This window comes from Triturus cristatus, chromosome 8 (assembly GCF_964204655.1).
Source record: "Triturus cristatus chromosome 8, aTriCri1.1, whole genome shotgun sequence".
NCBI classification, from domain to species: domain Eukaryota; kingdom Metazoa; phylum Chordata; class Amphibia; order Caudata; family Salamandridae; genus Triturus; species Triturus cristatus.
The window spans coordinates 738,433,201-738,446,268 of record NC_140591.1 but is presented as its reverse complement, the minus strand read 5'-3'; the positions used below and the strand labels follow the sequence as shown (position 1 = coordinate 738,446,268).

The window sequence follows — 13,068 nt, the reverse complement described above, 5'->3', positions numbered from 1 at the left end:
TTCTGGACAGGAAGGACATTTGAGCAAGTGAGGAATAAGCACTGCTTTTGTTAATTTGCATAGGCAGAATAGAGACTTCTGGGAAAAGGCCGAAATTACAGTCACAGAAAATGGCTGCATCTATAGAGAACGCTAAGAAGTGTTGGCAGCTTTTCCTCTGACCCTGGCCACTTTTACAAGCAATCCTATGATAGTCAGCAGGACCCACCCTAAAAAGGAAGGGGCATCCACTTGGACCCTTTCCACCTTTTCTAAATCTCGCCTGATCGAGCCCTGATCGAGCCGATAAGCACATGTCATTCTCATTTCAGAAAGGTATTGGTTAGCTTGCTGCTAGCAGCTCAGTTATGTTATGATGTTAGAGGCTATGCAAGGAATGCTTTAGTCCAGCGATATGCAGTTTTTATTGCGCCTTGCATTCAGCAGGAAGATCTTTAGCTTGAATCTGTGGCCTAGGTATTCACCTTGGTATTTCTTTTGGCACAAAGTGAAGGAGTATTTAAGAGAAAATGCACAATGTGTTTCTTATGTTGTTATGAACAACTTGTTACTCTTTCTCATTAAGCTTCAGCCACTGAAGAAATATATAAATAAGGGCTGACTTCCTGTAAGACGTGTCCAAAGCTGGGACGGAATAAAAGGAGACACTTGTAAATGATAGTGCTATCGTTTGAGAAAGGGTAAGTTGAGACTGACTTTCATGCGTATTCACAGACCAAGCATCATAAAGATACCAGCATGATCTTCATTGCGGGCTTAGAGCCGGTATTAGCTTTTGAGAGGTAAGAGGATTTTGAGGGCTCGTTGGTCTAGGGGTATGATTCTCGCTTTGGGTGCGAGAGGTCCCGGGTTCAAATCCCGGACGAGCCCTTTTCTTGGTACTCTTTTCAAGTTGTTTTGAAGTTTGCGTTTCAAAACCAACATCAATTTTTTCTTTGCAGTAGTGGATAATTCATTGCTAGAGTCTCATGCTTCAGCCCTGCCCAGTCTGAGCTAATACCAAACATCTGGTCTTGCATGGCATGTACGAGCGTTCAGCTAGGGATGTCGGGCAGGTTGCATGAAAGAAATCTAAAGCCAGAGGCCCATGGAATAGCCAGTTCGGAGCAGTTTCATTACAGAAAAATCAACTGTAGGTATCTGTTTCTGTAGTGTAGTGGTTATCACGTTTGCCTCACACGCGAAAGGTCCCCGGTTCGAAACCGGGCAGAAACAGTTGTTATATTGTGTTGGCTACAATGTTGATAGGTGCCGTTTTGCCATGGAATTGTCCAAGCCCTGAAGATTATTTCATGCAATCTCGTTCCAAGAAAGGGAATTCTCTCAAAACACTAAAGTAATCGGCGTGTGGATGTATCTGTTGGTTCTCAGACCTTGCTTTCAAAAGAGCCCTGCAATCGGTTCACTGCTCACCTAGAACAAGCATTAACATGGAGAATTGTTGGCACCAACAGGAATCTTATTTTAGTGGAGTGTTTCTGGCTTTGAGTGCAGAGGCCCTCGGCTCAATTCCAAGATGATCCTTCTCAAGGTGATGATACAAATGCATTGTCACCTTTACGTTTAATGTCAGAATCATTTATTTCCAGTTGGTGGTGTAAGAATGTTTGCAACAGTATGGCGATTTTTCCTAGCCATGCATGAATGAAAGCATATCACTCGCCTTTAGGTGTTTTTCTAATACATTGATATTTGCATCTTCCTTCCTAGCCTGCATGTTTGACTATCTTACAGGCTGCATGTAATAAGTATCACATCAGGGCCCTTCTTCTACTCAATTCACAACTGTTCTATCACGACATAGATAAGAAAGCTGCATCTGCTTTTGTTGTGTAGTGGTAATCAGGTTTACCTGACGTGTGAAAGCCCCATGCTTTGAAAGTACACAGTAACAAAGAAACCGATGACTTTTATAAAAAGGTGTCATGTGTGTCTCTTACTTTGCACAAAAAGTGCCAGAGATGACTTCATTTGCAGTCACTTGAAAAGTAGGGATTCTCCAATAAATGGTAAATGGTTGAAACAAATCTGAAGAAATGCATGACATACCTGTGTGTGTGTGTGTGTGTACGCATGTATGTATATATAGGGAGAGAGAGAGCGTCAATATAAACAGACTTTATTTCAATCAAGCTGTCTTTTCTATCCTTCAGGAGCAGAATGTTCTGATCATCAGCGCTCCAGAATGTAGTGTTTTCTTGGCAAGCATCACATATTGTGATGTTTTAGCTAAAAGTTCCATATCCTAGAGACTGATATATTCCTCTGTACTTGTACCTTGGGGATTCATCAAAACCTGGCATCATAAGCAGCTTTCTACTGCCACAGACTGGACAGCGAAACAATTTAAAATATCCCAGAAAAAGAAAATAAGCATGCTTAATCAGAGCTTTCTGGACAGGAAGGACATTTGAGCAAGTGAGGAATAAGCACTGCTTTTGTTAATTTGCATAGGCAGAATAGAGACTTCTGGGAAAAGGCCGAAATTACAGTCACAGAAAATGGCTGCATCTATAGAGAACGCTAAGAAGTGTTGGCAGCTTTTCCTCTGACCCTGGCCACTTTTACAAGCAATCCTATGATAGTCAGCAGGACCCACCCTAAAAAGGAAGGGGCATCCACTTGGACCCTTTCCACCTTTTCTAAATCTCGCCTGATCGAGCCCTGATCGAGCCGATAAGCACATGTCATTCTCATTTCAGAAAGGTATTGGTTAGCTTGCTGCTAGCAGCTCAGTTATGTTATGATGTTAGAGGCTATGCAAGGAATGCTTTAGTCCAGCGATATGCAGTTTTTATTGCGCCTTGCATTCAGCAGGAAGATCTTTAGCTTGAATCTGTGGCCTAGGTATTCACCTTGGTATTTTTTTTGGCACAAAGTGAAGGAGTATTTGAGAGAAAATGCACAATGTGTTTCTTATGTTGTTATGAACAACTTGTTACTCTTTCTCATTAAGCTTCAGCCACTGCAGAAATATATAAATAAGGGCTGACTTCCTGTAAGACGTGTCCAAAGCTGGGACGGAATAAAAGGAGACACTTGTAAATGATAGTGCTATCGTTTGAGAAAGGGTAAGTTGAGACTGACTTTCATGCGTATTCACAGACCAAGCATCATAAAGATACCAGCATGATCTTCATTGCGGGCTTAGAGCCGGTATTAGCTTTTGAGAGGTAAGAGGATTTTGAGGGCTCGTTGGTCTAGGGGTATGATTCTCGCTTTGGGTGCGAGAGGTCCCAGGTTCAAATCCCGGACGAGCCCTTTTCTTGGTACTCTTTTCAAGTTGTTTTGAAGTTTGCGTTTCAAAACCAACATCAATTTTTTCTTTGCAGTAGTGGATAATTCTTTGCTAGAGTCTCATGCTTCAGCCCTGCCCAGTCTGAGCTAATACCAAACATCTGGTCTTGCATGGCATGTACGAGCGTTCAGCTAGGGATGTCGGGCAGGTTGCATGAAAGAAATCTAAAGCCAGAGGCCCATGGAATAGCCAGTTCGGAGCAGTTTCATTACAGAAAAATCAACTGTAGGTATCTGTTTCTGTAGTGTAGTGGTTATCACGTTCGCCTCACACGCGAAAGGTCCCCGGTTCGAAACCGGGCAGAAACAGTTGTTATATTGTGTTGGCTACAATGTTGATAGGTGCCGTTTTGCCATGGAATTGTCCAAGCCCTGAAGATTATTTCATGCAATCTCGTTCCAAGAAAGGGAATTCTCTCAAAACACTAAAGAAATCGGCGTGTGGATGTATCTGTTGGTTCTCAGACCTTGCTTTCAAAAGAGCCCTGCAATCGGTTCACTGCTCACCTAGAACAAGCATTAACATGGAGAATTGTTGGCACCAACAGGAATCTTATTTTAGTGGAGTGTTTCTGGCTTTGAGTGCAGAGGCCCTCGGCTCAATTCCAAGATGATCCTTCTCAGGGTGATGATACAAATGCATTGTCACCTTTACGTTTAATGTCAGAATCATTTATTTCCAGTTGGTGGTGTAAGAATGTTTGCAACAGTATGGCGATTTTTCCTAGCCATGCATGAATGAAAGCATATCACTCGCCTTTAGGTGTTTTTCTAATACATTGATATTTGCATCTGCCTTCCTAGCCTGCATGTTTGACTATCTTACAGGCTGCATGTAATAAGTATCACATCAGGGCCCTTCTTCTACTCAATTCACAACTGTTCTATCACGACATAGATAAGAAAGCTGCATCTGCTTTTGTTGTGTAGTGGTAATCAGGTTTACCTGACGTGTGAAAGCCCCATGCTTTGAAAGTACACAGTAACAAAGAAACCGATGACTTTTATAAAAAGGTGTCATGTGTGTCTCTTACTTTGCACAAAAAGTGCCAGAGATGACTTCATTTGCAGTCACTTGAAAAGTAGGGATTCTCCAATAAATGGTAAATGGTTGAAACAAATCTGAAGAAATGCATGACATACCTGTGTGTGTGTGTGTATGCATGTATGTATATATAGGGAGAGAGAGAGCGTCAATATAAACAGACTTTATTTCAATCAAGCTGTGTTTTCTATCCTTCAGGAGCAGAATGTTCTGATCATCAGCGCTCCAGAATGTAGTGTTTTCTTGGCAAGCATCACATATTGTGATGTGTTAGCTAAAAGTTCCATATCCTACAGACCGATATATTCCTCTGTACTTGTACCTTGGGGATTCATCAAAACCTGGCATCATAAGCAGCTTTCTACTGCCACAGACTGGACAGCGAAACAATTTAAAATATCCCAGAAAAAGAAAATAAGCATGCTTAATCAGAGCTTTCTGGACAGGAAGGACATTTGAGCAAGTGAGGAATAAGCACTGCTTTTGTTAATTTGCATAGGCAGAATAGAGACTTCTGGGAAAAGGCCGAAATTACAGTCACAGAAAATGGCTGCATCTATAGAGAACGCTAAGAAGTGTTGGCAGCTTTTCCTCTGACCCTGGCCACTTTTACAAGCAATCCTATGATAGTCAGCAGGACCCACCCTAAAAAGGAAGGGGCATCCACTTGGACCCTTTCCACCTTTTCTAAATCTCGCCTGATCGAGCCTCATTGAGCACTGATTGAGCAGATAAGCACATGTCATTCTCATTTCAGAAAGGTATTGGTTAGCTTGCTGCTAGCAGCTCAGTTATGTTATGATGTTAGAGGCTATGCAAGGAATGCTTTAGTCCAGCGATATGCAGTTTTTATTGCGCCTTGCATTCAGCAGGAAGATCTTTAGCTTGAATCTGTGGCCTAGGTATTCACCTTGGTATTTCTTTTGGCACAAAGTGAAGGAGTATTTAAGAGAAAATGCACAATGTGTTTCTTATGTTGTTATGAACAACTTGTTACTCTTTCTCATTAAGCTTCAGCCACTGAAGAAATATATGAATAAGGGCTGACTTCCTGTAAGACGTGTCCAAAGCTGGGACGGAATAAAAGGAGACACTTGTAAATGATAGTGCTATCGTTTGAGAAAGGGTAAGTTGAGACTGACTTTCATGCGTATTCACAGACCAAGCATCATAAAGATACCAGCATGATCTTCATTGCGGGCTTAGAGCCGGTATTAGCTTTTGAGAGGTAAGAGGATTTTGAGGGCTCGTTGGTCTAGGGGTATGATTCTCGCTTTGGGTGCGAGAGGTCCCGGGTTCAAATCCCGGACGAGCCCTTTTCTTTTTACTCTTTTCAAGTTGTTTTGAAGTTTGCGTTTCAAAACCAACATCAATTTTTTCTTTGCAGTAGTGGATAATTCTTTGCTAGAGTCTCATGCTTCAGCCCTGCCCAGTCTGAGCTAATACCAAACATCTGGTCTTGCATGGCATGTACGAGCGTTCAGCTAGGGATGTCGGGCAGGTTGCATGAAAGAAATCTAAAGCCAGAGGCCCATGGAATAGCCAGTTCGGAGCAGTTTCATTACAGAAAAATCAACTGTAGGTATCTGTTTCTGTAGTGTAGTGGTTATCACGTTTGCCTCACACGCGAAAGGTCCCCGGTTCGAAACCGGGCAGAAACAGTTGTTATATTGTGTTGGCTACAATGTTGATAGGTGCCGTTTTGCCATGGAATTGTCCAAGCCCTGAAGATTATTTCATGCAATCTCGTTCCAAGAAAGGGAATTCTCTCAAAACACTAAAGTAATCGGCGTGTGGATGTATCTGTTGGTTCTCAGACCTTGCTTTCAAAAGAGCCCTGCAATCGGTTCACTGCTCACCTAGAACAAGCATTAACATGGAGAATTGTTGGCACCAACAGGAATCTTATTTTAGTGGAGTGTTTCTGGCTTTGAGTGCAGAGGCCCTCGGCTCAATTCCAAGATGATCCTTCTCAAGGTGATGATACAAATGCATTGTCACCTTTACGTTTAATGTCAGAATCATTTATTTCCAGTTGGTGGTGTAAGAATGTTTGCAACAGTATGGCGATTTTTCCTAGCCATGCATGAATGAAAGCATATCACTCGCCTTTAGGTGTTTTTCTAATACATTGATATTTGCATCTTCCTTCCTAGCCTGCATGTTTGACTATCTTACAGGCTGCATGTAATAAGTATCACATCAGGGCCCTTCTTCTACTCAATTCACAACTGTTCTATCACGACATAGATAAGAAAGCTGCATCTGCTTTTGTTGTGTAGTGGTAATCAGGTTTACCTGACGTGTGAAAGCCCCATGCTTTGAAAGTACACAGTAACAAAGAAACCGATGACTTTTATAAAAAGGTGTCATGTGTGTCTCTTACTTTGCACAAAAAGTGCCAGAGATGACTTCATTTGCAGTCACTTGAAAAGTAGGGATTCTCCAATAAATGGTAAATGGTTGAAACAAATCTGAAGAAATGCATGACATACCTGTGTGTGTGTGTGTGTGTACGCATGTATGTATATATAGGGAGAGAGAGAGCGTCAATATAAACAGACTTTATTTCAATCAAGCTGTCTTTTCTATCCTTCAGGAGCAGAATGTTCTGATCATCAGCGCTCCAGAATGTAGTGTTTTCTTGGCAAGCATCACATATTGTGATGTTTTAGCTAAAAGTTCCATATCCTAGAGACTGATATATTCCTCTGTACTTGTACCTTGGGGATTCATCAAAACCTGGCATCATAAGCAGCTTTCTACTGCCACAGACTGGACAGCGAAACAATTTAAAATATCCCAGAAAAAGAAAATAAGCATGCTTAATCAGAGCTTTCTGGACAGGAAGGACATTTGAGCAAGTGAGGAATAAGCACTGCTTTTGTTAATTTGCATAGGCAGAATAGAGACTTCTGGGAAAAGGCCGAAATTACAGTCACAGAAAATGGCTGCATCTATAGAGAACGCTAAGAAGTGTTGGCAGCTTTTCCTCTGACCCTGGCCACTTTTACAAGCAATCCTATGATAGTCAGCAGGACCCACCCTAAAAAGGAAGGGGCATCCACTTGGACCCTTTCCACCTTTTCTAAATCTCGCCTGATCGAGCCCTGATCGAGCCGATAAGCACATGTCATTCTCATTTCAGAAAGGTATTGGTTAGCTTGCTGCTAGCAGCTCAGTTATGTTATGATGTTAGAGGCTATGCAAGGAATGCTTTAGTCCAGCGATATGCAGTTTTTATTGCGCCTTGCATTCAGCAGGAAGATCTTTAGCTTGAATCTGTGGCCTAGGTATTCACCTTGGTATTTTTTTTGGCACAAAGTGAAGGAGTATTTGAGAGAAAATGCACAATGTGTTTCTTATGTTGTTATGAACAACTTGTTACTCTTTCTCATTAAGCTTCAGCCACTGCAGAAATATATAAATAAGGGCTGACTTCCTGTAAGACGTGTCCAAAGCTGGGACGGAATAAAAGGAGACACTTGTAAATGATAGTGCTATCGTTTGAGAAAGGGTAAGTTGAGACTGACTTTCATGCGTATTCACAGACCAAGCATCATAAAGATACCAGCATGATCTTCATTGCGGGCTTAGAGCCGGTATTAGCTTTTGAGAGGTAAGAGGATTTTGAGGGCTCGTTGGTCTAGGGGTATGATTCTCGCTTTGGGTGCGAGAGGTCCCAGGTTCAAATCCCGGACGAGCCCTTTTCTTGGTACTCTTTTCAAGTTGTTTTGAAGTTTGCGTTTCAAAACCAACATCAATTTTTTCTTTGCAGTAGTGGATAATTCTTTGCTAGAGTCTCATGCTTCAGCCCTGCCCAGTCTGAGCTAATACCAAACATCTGGTCTTGCATGGCATGTACGAGCGTTCAGCTAGGGATGTCGGGCAGGTTGCATGAAAGAAATCTAAAGCCAGAGGCCCATGGAATAGCCAGTTCGGAGCAGTTTCATTACAGAAAAATCAACTGTAGGTATCTGTTTCTGTAGTGTAGTGGTTATCACGTTCGCCTCACACGCGAAAGGTCCCCGGTTCGAAACCGGGCAGAAACAGTTGTTATATTGTGTTGGCTACAATGTTGATAGGTGCCGTTTTGCCATGGAATTGTCCAAGCCCTGAAGATTATTTCATGCAATCTCGTTCCAAGAAAGGGAATTCTCTCAAAACACTAAAGAAATCGGCGTGTGGATGTATCTGTTGGTTCTCAGACCTTGCTTTCAAAAGAGCCCTGCAATCGGTTCACTGCTCACCTAGAACAAGCATTAACATGGAGAATTGTTGGCACCAACAGGAATCTTATTTTAGTGGAGTGTTTCTGGCTTTGAGTGCAGAGGCCCTCGGCTCAATTCCAAGATGATCCTTCTCAGGGTGATGATACAAATGCATTGTCACCTTTACGTTTAATGTCAGAATCATTTATTTCCAGTTGGTGGTGTAAGAATGTTTGCAACAGTATGGCGATTTTTCCTAGCCATGCATGAATGAAAGCATATCACTCGCCTTTAGGTGTTTTTCTAATACATTGATATTTGCATCTGCCTTCCTAGCCTGCATGTTTGACTATCTTACAGGCTGCATGTAATAAGTATCACATCAGGGCCCTTCTTCTACTCAATTCACAACTGTTCTATCACGACATAGATAAGAAAGCTGCATCTGCTTTTGTTGTGTAGTGGTAATCAGGTTTACCTGACGTGTGAAAGCCCCATGCTTTGAAAGTACACAGTAACAAAGAAACCGATGACTTTTATAAAAAGGTGTCATGTGTGTCTCTTACTTTGCACAAAAAGTGCCAGAGATGACTTCATTTGCAGTCACTTGAAAAGTAGGGATTCTCCAATAAATGGTAAATGGTTGAAACAAATCTGAAGAAATGCATGACATACCTGTGTGTGTGTGTGTATGCATGTATGTATATATAGGGAGAGAGAGAGCGTCAATATAAACAGACTTTATTTCAATCAAGCTGTCTTTTCTATCCTTCAGGAGCAGAATGTTCTGATCATCAGCGCTCCAGAATGTAGTGTTTTCTTGGCAAGCATCACATATTGTGATGTGTTAGCTAAAAGTTCCATATCCTACAGACCGATATATTCCTCTGTACTTGTACCTTGGGGATTCATCAAAACCTGGCATCATAAGCAGCTTTCTACTGCCACAGACTGGACAGCGAAACAATTTAAAATATCCCAGAAAAAGAAAATAAGCATGCTTAATCAGAGCTTTCTGGACAGGAAGGACATTTGAGCAAGTGAGGAATAAGCACTGCTTTTGTTAATTTGCATAGGCAGAATAGAGACTTCTGGGAAAAGGCCGAAATTACAGTCACAGAAAATGGCTGCATCTATAGAGAACGCTAAGAAGTGTTGGCAGCTTTTCCTCTGACCCTGGCCACTTTTACAAGCAATCCTATGATAGTCAGCAGGACCCACCCTAAAAAGGAAGGGGCATCCACTTGGACCCTTTCCACCTTTTCTAAATCTCGCCTGATTGAGCACTGATTGAGCAGATAAGCACATGTCATTCTCATTTCAGAAAGGTATTGGTTAGCTTGCTGCTAGCAGCTCAGTTATGTTATGATGTTAGAGGCTATGCAAGGAATGCTTTAGTCCAGCGATATGCAGTTTTTATTGCGCCTTGCATTCAGCAGGAAGATCTTTAGCTTGAATCTGTGGCCTAGGTATTCACCTTGGTATTTCTTTTGGCACAAAGTGAAGGAGTATTTAAGAGAAAATGCACAATGTGTTTCTTATGTTGTTATGAACAACTTGTTACTCTTTCTCATTAAGCTTCAGCCACTGAAGAAATATATAAATAAGGGCTGACTTCCTGTAAGACGTGTCCAAAGCTGGGACGGAATAAAAGGAGACACTTGTAAATGATAGTGCTATCGTTTGAGAAAGGGTAAGTTGAGACTGACTTTCATGCGTATTCACAGACCAAGCATCATAAAGATACCAGCATGATCTTCATTGCGGGCTTAGAGCCGGTATTAGCTTTTGAGAGGTAAGAGGATTTTGAGGGCTCGTTGGTCTAGGGGTATGATTCTCGCTTTGCGTGCGAGAGGTCCCGGGTTCAAATCCCGGACGAGCCCTTTTCTTGGTACTCTTTTCAAGTTGTTTTGAAGTTTGCGTTTCAAAACCAACATCAATTTTTTCTTTGCAGTAGTGGATAATTCTTTGCTAGAGTCTCATGCTTCAGCCCTGCCCAGTCTGAGCTAATACCAAACATCTGGTCTTGCATGGCATGTACGAGCGTTCAGCTAGGGATGTCGGGCAGGTTGCATGAAAGAAATCTAAAGCCAGAGGCCCATGGAATAGCCAGTTCGGAGCAGTTTCATTACAGAAAAATCAACTGTAGGTATCTGTTTCTGTAGTGTAGTGGTTATCACGTTTGCCTCACACGCGAAAGGTCCCCGGTTCGAAACCGGGCAGAAACAGTTGTTATATTGTGTTGGCTACAATGTTGATAGGTGCCGTTTTGCCATGGAATTGTCCAAGCCCTGAAGATTATTTCATGCAATCTCGTTCCAAGAAAGGGAATTCTCTCAAAACACTAAAGTAATCGGCGTGTGGATGTATCTGTTGGTTCTCAGACCTTGCTTTCAAAAGAGCCCTGCAATCGGTTCACTGCTCACCTAGAACAAGCATTAACATGGAGAATTGTTGGCACCAACAGGAATCTTATTTTAGTGGAGTGTTTCTGGCTTTGAGTGCAGAGGCCCTCGGCTCAATTCCAAGATGATCCTTCTCAAGGTGATGATACAAATGCATTGTCACCTTTACGTTTAATGTCAGAATCATTTATTTCCAGTTGGTGGTGTAAGAATGTTTGCAACAGTATGGCGATTTTTCCTAGCCATGCATGAATGAAAGCATATCACTCGCCTTTAGGTGTTTTTCTAATACATTGATATTTGCATCTTCCTTCCTAGCCTGCATGTTTGACTATCTTACAGGCTGCATGTAATAAGTATCACATCAGGGCCCTTCTTCTACTCAATTCACAACTGTTCTATCACGACATAGATAAGAAAGCTGCATCTGCTTTTGTTGTGTAGTGGTAATCAGGTTTACCTGACGTGTGAAAGCCCCATGCTTTGAAAGTACACAGTAACAAAGAAACCGATGACTTTTATAAAAAGGTGTCATGTGTGTCTCTTACTTTGCACAAAAAGTGCCAGAGATGACTTCATTTGCAGTCACTTGAAAAGTAGGGATTCTCCAATAAATGGTAAATGGTTGAAACAAATCTGAAGAAATGCATGACATACCTGTGTGTGTGTGTGTGTGTACGCATGTATGTATATATAGGGAGAGAGAGAGCGTCAATATAAACAGACTTTATTTCAATCAAGCTGTCTTTTCTATCCTTCAGGAGCAGAATGTTCTGATCATCAGCGCTCCAGAATGTAGTGTTTTCTTGGCAAGCATCACATATTGTGATGTTTTAGCTAAAAGTTCCATATCCTAGAGACTGATATATTCCTCTGTACTTGTACCTTGGGGATTCATCAAAACCTGGCATCATAAGCAGCTTTCTACTGCCACAGACTGGACAGCGAAACAATTTAAAATATCCCAGAAAAAGAAAATAAGCATGCTTAATCAGAGCTTTCTGGACAGGAAGGACATTTGAGCAAGTGAGGAATAAGCACTGCTTTTGTTAATTTGCATAGGCAGAATAGAGACTTCTGGGAAAAGGCCGAAATTACAGTCACAGAAAATGGCTGCATCTATAGAGAACGCTAAGAAGTGTTGGCAGCTTTTCCTCTGACCCTGGCCACTTTTACAAGCAATCCTATGATAGTCAGCAGGACCCACCCTAAAAAGGAAGGGGCATCCACTTGGAGCCTTTCCACCTTTTCTAAATCTCGCCTGATCGAGCCCTGATCGAGCCGATAAGCACATGTCATTCTCATTTCAGAAAGGTATTGGTTAGCTTGCTGCTAGCAGCTCAGTTATGTTATGATGTTAGAGGCTATGCAAGGAATGCTTTAGTCCAGCGATATGCAGTTTTTATTGCGCCTTGCATTCAGCAGGAAGATCTTTAGCTTGAATCTGTGGCCTAGGTATTCACCTTGGTATTTTTTTTGGCACAAAGTGAAGGAGTATTTGAGAGAAAATGCACAATGTGTTTCTTATGTTGTTATGAACAACTTGTTACTCTTTCTCATTAAGCTTCAGCCACTGCAGAAATATATAAATAAGGGCTGACTTCCTGTAAGACGTGTCCAAAGCTGGGACGGAATAAAAGGAAACACTTGTAAATGATAGTGCTATCGTTTGAGAAAGGGTAAGTTGAGACTGACTTTCATGCGTATTCACAGACCAAGCATCATAAAGATACCAGCATGATCTTCATTGCGGGCTTAGAGCCGGTATTAGCTTTTGAGAGGTAAGAGGATTTTGAGGGCTCGTTGGTCTAGGGGTATGATTCTCGCTTTGGGTGCGAGAGGTCCCAGGTTCAAATCCCGGACGAGCCCTTTTCTTGGTACTCTTTTCAAGTTGTTTTGAAGTTTGTGTTTCAAAACCAACATCAATTTTTTCTTTGCAGTAGTGGATAATTCTTTGCTAGAGTCTCATGCTTCAGCCCTGCCCAGTCTGAGCTAATACCAAACATCTGGTCTTGCATGGCATGTACGAGCGTTCAGCTAGGGATGTCGGGCAGGTTGCATGAAAGAAATCTAAAGCCAGAGGCCCATGGAATAGCCAGTTCGGAGCAGT

General features: G+C 41.9%; 4 non-coding genes across 4 annotated transcripts; all 4 read left to right on the top strand.

The window, feature by feature from the left end:
• Nucleotides 1-798: 798 nt before the first annotated feature.
• TRNAP-UGG (transfer RNA proline (anticodon UGG)) lies at nucleotides 799-870 on the top strand. Its single transcript has one exon. It is a non-coding gene; the product is annotated as a tRNA-Pro (tRNA).
• A 2,663-nt stretch (nucleotides 871-3,533) lies between these two features.
• TRNAV-CAC (transfer RNA valine (anticodon CAC)) lies at nucleotides 3,534-3,606 on the top strand. Its single transcript has one exon. It is a non-coding gene; the product is annotated as a tRNA-Val (tRNA).
• A 1,980-nt stretch (nucleotides 3,607-5,586) lies between these two features.
• Nucleotides 5,587-5,658, top strand: TRNAP-UGG (transfer RNA proline (anticodon UGG)). The gene has a single exon. It is a non-coding gene; the product is annotated as a tRNA-Pro (tRNA).
• A 2,663-nt stretch (nucleotides 5,659-8,321) lies between these two features.
• Nucleotides 8,322-8,394, top strand: TRNAV-CAC (transfer RNA valine (anticodon CAC)). The gene has a single exon. It is a non-coding gene; the product is annotated as a tRNA-Val (tRNA).
• The last annotated feature ends 4,674 nt before the right edge of the window (nucleotides 8,395-13,068 follow it).